Source organism: Ixodes scapularis, unplaced genomic scaffold (assembly GCF_016920785.2).
Source record: "Ixodes scapularis isolate PalLabHiFi unplaced genomic scaffold, ASM1692078v2 PGA_scaffold8__174_contigs__length_109621045, whole genome shotgun sequence".
NCBI lineage: Eukaryota > Metazoa > Arthropoda > Arachnida > Ixodida > Ixodidae > Ixodes > Ixodes scapularis.
The window spans coordinates 68706219-68713522 of NW_024609883.1; positions in this window are offsets into that span (position 1 = coordinate 68706219).

A 7304-nucleotide genomic window follows, 5' to 3' on the forward strand; every position below is an offset into this window, starting at 1 on the left:
TTCCAACGTGAGATGGGAGCCGCTGCATGGCAAGGGTCCACCCTAGGTCCTCTACCGTTTCGGCCTCTAATGCCACTCTAGCCAGTAGTGGCGTATTGATATCAGCTCGTCGGAGCTTTTGGAGTGCACTTTAGAGTCGGTTAAAATGGCAGCCTTGGTGGGCAACGTAATGCTCTTGATAGACTCAAGCGCTCCCGAAATTGCCACCAGCTTTGCTGTTGTTGATGACGTCACGAAGTCGTCCAGCAAGAACAATGTTCATGTCAGGAATTGTAATTGCAACCATTGTTGTATTCTCGGCCCTGTTGATCGATGAGTCTGTAAATATCTGAATTCAATCTTCGGAGCCGTCATCTAGACGCTCTATGGCAGCCGACCTTGCAACAGTTGGGGGCACATTTGCTTTTCGCTGTGGAAGAGGCAGATTCTCGCCTATCACCAGTGGCGGACGTGTCGAATGCGGAGGCAAATAAGGAAGGTACTCTCCAGGGTCTCCAATCTCTTGATCAAATCGCGATATCAAATGTTCCAGGTGAAAATTCCGTCTTGCCCGAAGGTGAGATCGGATGCTATACTCCAAGGGCACACCAGTCTTGCGATTAATGTTGCACATGATTCTCTCCTCCAGTCCCAGGAAAAGCGGCAATTCCCTGGAAGGCACAAGTGCCCCAATATTTTTCGACAAAGGGGGGAGCCTCAAGCAGCTGAGAAGAGCATTTCGGTGGAATGTATCAAGGTCTCTAATTTGGGCTCTTCCAATGGCTAAAAGTGGGACCAAGTACAAGAGCCTGGACATTATGAGACCTTTATAAAGGTAAGATCACGTCGTTGAGCACTCCAAGAGCATCCTCCACGTGGTCGTCCAACTCGTAAGAGGCGTCGGCATCGACCAAGTGTCCTATGAACTTCTGGTCCCCAAGTCACGCGGTCATTCATGACGACTCCGATATAGGTGTGCTGTCTAACCCTCCTTAGTGGCATTCCAGCAATTTCCTGCTGCAGTGCGTTTTGTGGTGCTCGACCTTCTGGCTGTTATAAAGGGGAAGCTGTTTTTTCAGCTGAAAGGGCCATTCCCAATTTTGATATCTTTGTCACCGTGGCATCAATGGCCACTTGAAGTCGATTGCGAATTGCGATCGCGTTTTTCCAGGGTCCGACACACCAAATTGCAACGTCATCGCCGTATATGGTCATTCTTTCACGGAGATTGGAGTGTCCTGTGGGGTAAGCAACCAGGGAGAGTAGCCATCGCAATGCTGAAAAGTATGGGTTTGTTGGGTGACTGCTTCAGGTAACTTGACGCGCATGGTTCGTCCGGAAAGGAACGTCTTGATAAAGGAAACAATCCGTCCACCATTTCCGAGTTGCTTCAGCCGGTGGATGATGGTGAAGTGAGGGAGAGTGTCGAATGCAGGACTGATGTCTAAAAAGACGCCGTGTACCGTCTTTCCTGTAGCTTTTGCCATCTCGAGGGTTGACGCAATATCTCCAACGACATCGCCGGTGCACCTTTTTTCTCGAAAGTGTGCTAGTTCTGGTGGAAACGCTTTTATCCTATTCAATAGCCACGCTACATCGAAGGACTATATGTTCAAGTAGTTTGCCTACACAACTTGTAAGTGAGACAGGTCTGTAAGACGGGACGACAGCGCGGTCAGTTTTCCTTTTTTGAGTATTGGGATGATAGCTGACTCCTTCTATGCGTCAGGAATGATGCCGGTTGTCCATACGAGGTTCAATTTTTCAAAAAAATCAATGTGGTATAGGCGGGAGCGGCATTTCTGAGCGCTTGGTAGGTTATACCACCCGGTCCTGGAGCACTCTTTTTGTTACACTTGTGAAAGCTTCAGTGAGCTCCGCAAGAGTGAAATCGGAATGGTTCGACAACATTGCCCCGTTATTTTGACCTTCAATGAGTGGAACTTCAGGTAGTCGTCATAACTGTTCCCGGTACTGTAACGGAGTGGATCACTGTCGAGAAAAATGGTCCGCTAATATCTTCGCCACCACTGTCATGGCCCAACCGGACTCGATTGCAAGACCTACAATAGGATGACGCAGTACTTTAGCGCCGGCGAAGGCTCGAGCTAGTCTCCAAGCCCGTCTACCACCACCAACACCGTCGAGAAATGCGCATCTTTGTCTCCATTGCCATCTTTGAAGTTTTTTCGGGTGTCTTCTGAAGTTTGCATCGATCCGGTTGTAGCGCGTCCAGTCCCATTAGGCGTCAGTGCTAAGTGCCCTTCGCTGTGCCTGTCTTCGGGCTGCTCGGAGATTTAGCCATTCCAAATCAGGAGCAGGACATGTAACAGACACCGTGACGGAGCGTCTGGCAAGTCACAGGAACTGCGCAATTCAAGATGTCAGATCTTCATATTTGCGACCCTCCATGGCGGAAGCAACACGCTGACGAAATAAATCCCAGTTCATCACCTTACATGTGTTTAGGTTTCTGGAGTTTGTAGTTGGGGCGTGTCAAACTAATAGGGACGTGATCACTTCCCTCTGTGTCAGGTCGAGCCGTCCATAACCCAAATATTTTTGATGATACCAATGTCAGGTCGATGGTAGTGGGGCTAAGCTTTTGCCTACGAAATGTGGAGGATCCATCGTTTTGAGCTCGGAGTTGAATATCGGCCATGGTACCCTCTAGCTGTCATCCTCCGGCATCCCTTATTCTACCGCCCCAAGCCTCGTTGTGCACATTAAAATCTCTGCAGATGATGAACTGACCCCGACTTCTCTTTTTAATATTTTCCAGCACTTCCGTTTCCCAGACTTTGTGTTGGGTAATGTAGGCTGAGGCAATCGTTGTTTCGCATCCTCTTAATCTACCAATCACGCCGGAATACTCCTCCATGGCCGAATTCAAATCCGTAAGGTCTAGTTATTATATACACCATAACGAACAAGTATCGCCACTCGTGACCTATTATTTCAATTTATGGTGGCACTGTGGTAGAATGTAGAACACATATGGAGAAAGGCGCTCTTCTCCAGGTGCGACATCCTTTTGTTGAAGAGCCGGGATATCAACACGCTCAGTTTTCAGATTCACTCATCTCTAGTAGGCGCGTGCGCAGCCCATTTACGTTCCACTAAAAATGGAAGGAACACTAAATGGCACCTTTTCCGACGAGTTCTATTCTCTTGGCGAGATGTTCGAGCTGTTTGTCTGATCAACGTCTTCTGTCCACGGCGTCACGTATTTGGCTTACTTGCATTCTTGCAGCCGGTTGCATTCGTTCGTAAGGTACTGGTCACTCCGAACGCCACTGTGTGAACGGGCCTTAAAGGGGTTATGACACGCCAAAAATAAAATAGGAGATAACAATACTGCTAGGACCTATTGTATGTTCCTATAATCCTGCTAAATTTGTCTTGAAAATGGCACGATAGTTTCGTGGATAAATCGATTTATATGCGGGTCCCTCGGAGGGGCGGATCCAGGCGGAGCGGGAGGCTGGCTACGTAGCCAGCCTCCCGCGCATAGCCCCCTTGCACGCACTCACAGACTTGGCTCTCTTAACGTCTCGAGCTTCAGCTTCCTCGTTTACCTTCCGCGCTTCAAGCATGCGGTCCGTGACGATTACGTCTACGGCATCGCTCGCCTTGTCAAAGGGTTTGACATTGATCGCAGCAGCGATGAGAGTGATTGCTAACAAGAGATGTTGGAAGCTGTTCCTTCTAACTGCGACCCGCTGGCGACCAGTACCAGCGACGGCGAGTTACGGACGAACTCGCCGTGGTCACCGTCGTCCGAGAATATCTCGCAGGCGCAAGCAGGGTGGAAGGTTAACGGGCCGGGGGCGAGAGCGAGAATAGCGTTCTGGTTACCGAGTTGCGTGAGCGGTTTTGATCGTGCCGCGGCGAGGAGAGCTTGCGCGATCATGAATGAATGAGAGAATGAGAGATCGTTCATGGTCATGGGGTTTATAGACAGTATGGTGTGACTAACTTGGGCAGTGTTGCCTGGTCGCCAGATGAAAATGATAAACATTCGTAAATTGATTATTGCAATTACCAGAGGTCTCAAAATCGCGTAACTTGGTGTATATACTAAGTAGCCTATGAGCCTTCCAATATCAAGAATTATCTATCCATCTAATTTCCGTGTCATAACCCCTTTAAGTGAGGCGACAGCAGCGACAGGACGATGCAGAGATGAGATAGCGCCTCCGGATCTCGGAGCGCACTCGCGTCTCGGAGCATGAGAAGCGAATGAGAAGGCTTTGCGAACGGGGCCCGATAACGCTATCGCGTCTAACTTTTAAAGGCTCAGGTTAAGCGCCCTCCAAGTCTTTATGCTAATTTAGCTTTTGCTTCACTTTCTAGTACCAATGTGACTAATTATTTTTATTGCCTCCTTTATAGTGAATGGCAACTGATAATAGCACATCACCTCTATCTATCGACTACTCAAATCAGTCCTCCCCTTGTCCGCAACTTCAATCATACTAATGTTGTGATTAATATTATGATGCTACGACTAAAATACTGTATTTTTGTGGTCCCTCGAAATGACGTGCACCGCTGCTTTTGTGAAGCCGGGGTCACACTGCCTGTAGGGAGTATTCACTGGACGCCATATTTGTGGGTGCTGTTTAGAGCGCATGCTCAGAACGAGCTCACATCAATAGGCTGCTAAGACCGACACTCTTGATGGTGCGGAATGCACGTTGCAAAAGAACTGTGGAAGCTCGCCGTCAGCACGCGCTAAGCATTAGCACTCACAGGTATGGCCGCCCAGTGAATGCTCCCTATACAAAAGATAGTCTGCAAACAAATTCGAATGCGAGTCCCCGCGAGATCCGTGCTTCGAATGCCGCATGGCACTGAGTTCAAGGAGAAACTTGGCCGGCGGCATTCGAACCACGGATATCGCGGTCACTCGCGTTTGCAGACTGCCTTTTGTATGATGTATGAGCAGTGGGACCACAGCTTACGGGACGGACTCGAGCCAAGAAAAAACTTAAAAAGTGTCCAGACAATGAAGTCGTAAAATACAAGGCTGCAAGCGCGGTGGCACATGCGCAGTTCGTACCAGAGGGTGCATTGTATACACAATCGGACGTGCAAAAACGGTTCCCTAAGACTCTCTATTAGGTATATTTAGGGGAGTGTTTTTTCACATCCGATACGGTCCGATGGGTCCACCGGTATGAACTGCGCGCGCGCGAGTCTTCAGTTGTGGCACAGGCGCAGTTCGTACCGGAGGGTATATCGTATACCGCATCGGACGTGCAAAAACGGTTCTCTTAAACTCTCTATTAGGGAAGCGTTTTTGCACATCTTATACGGTATCATGGGCCCACCGATACGAACTGTGCGTGTGCGAGTCTTCTGCGGTGGCACAGGCGCAGTTCGTACCAGAGGGTATATCGTATACCGCATCGCACGTTCAAAAACAGTTCCCTAAAACTCTCTTTTAGGAAGTTTTAGGGAACCGTGTTTGCTTATCCGATACGGTATCATGAGCCCACCGCTACGAACTGCGCGTGTGCGAGTCTTCTGCGGTGGCGCAAGCGTAGTTCGTTCCGGAGGGCTCATCGGATACCGTATCGGACGTTCAAAAAGGGTACCCTAAAATTGTTTATTAGGGAGTTTTATGGAACCATTTTTACACATCCGATACGGTCCGATGGGTCCACCGGTATGAACTGCGCGCGCGCGAGTCTTCTGTTGTGGCACAGGCGCAGTTCGTACCGGAGGGTATATCGTATACCGCATCGGACGTGCAAAAACGATTCTCTAGAACTCTCTGTTAGGGAAGCGTTTTTGCACATCTTATACGGTATCATGGGCCCACCGATACGAACTGTGCGTGTGCGAGTCTTCTGCGGTGGCACAGGCGCAGTTCGTACCAGAGGGTATATCGTATACCGCATCGCACGTTCAAAAACAGTTCCCTAAAACTCTCTTTTAGGAAGTTTTAGGGAACCGTGTTTGCTTATCCGATACGGTATCATGAGCCCACCGGTACGAACTGCGCGTGTGCGAGTCTTCTGCGGTGGCGCAAGCGTAGTTCGTTCCGGAGGGCTCATCGGATACCGTATCGGACGTTCAAAAAGGGTACCCTAAAATTGTTTATTAGGGAGTTTTATGGAACCATTTTTACACATCCGATACGGTCCGATGGGTCCACCGGTATGAACTGCGCGCGCGCGAGTCTTCTGTTGTGGCACAGGCGCAGTTCGTACCGGAGAGTTTATCGTATACCGCATCGGACGTGCAAAAACGATTCTCTAGAACTCTCTGTTAGGGAAGCGTTTTTGCACATCTTATACGGTATCATGGGCCCACCGATACGAACTGTGCGTGTGCGAGTCTTCTGCGGTGGCACAGGCGCAGTTCGTACCAGAGGGTATATCGTATACCGCATCGCACGTTCAAAAACAGTTCCCTAAAACTCTCTTTTAGGAAGTTTTAGGGAACCGTGTTTGCTTATCCGATACGGTATCATGAGCCCACCGGTACGAACTGCGCGTGTGCGAGTCTTCTGCGGTGGCGCAAGCATAGTTCGTTCCGGAGGGCTCATCGGATACCGTATCGGACGTTCAAAAAGGGTACCCTAAAATTGTTTATTAGGGAGTTTTATGGAACCATTTTTACACATCCGATACGGTCCGATGGGTCCACCGGTATGAACTGCGCGCGCGCGAGTCTTCTGTTGTGGCACAGGCGCAGTTCGTACCGGAGAGTTTATCGTATACCGCATCGGACGTGCAAAAACGATTCTCTAGAACTCTCTATTAGGGAAGCGTTTTTGCACATCTTATACGGTATCATGGGTCCACCGATACGAACTGCGCGTGTGCGAGTTTTCTGCGGTGGCGCAAGCGCAGTTCGTTCCGGAGGGCTCATCGGATACCGTATCGGAAGTTCAAAAAGGGTACCCTAAAATTGTTTATTAGGGAGTTTTATGGAACCATTTTTACACATCCGATACGGTCCGATGGGTCCACCGGTATGAACTGCGCGCGCGCGAGTCTTCTGTTGTGGCACAGGCGCAGTTCGTACCGGAGAGTTTATCGTATACCGCATCGGACGTGCAAAAACGATTCTCTAGAACTCTCTGTTAGGGAAGCGTTTTTGCACATCTTATACGGTATCATGGGTCCACCGATACGAACTGCGCGTGTGCGAGTCTTCTGCGGTGGCGCAAGCGCAGTTCGTTCCGGAGGGCTCATCGGATACCGTATCGGACGTTCAAAAAGGGTACCCTAAAATTGTTTATTAGGGAGTTTTATGAAACCATTTTTACACATCCGATACGGTCCGATGGGTCCACCGGTATGAACTGC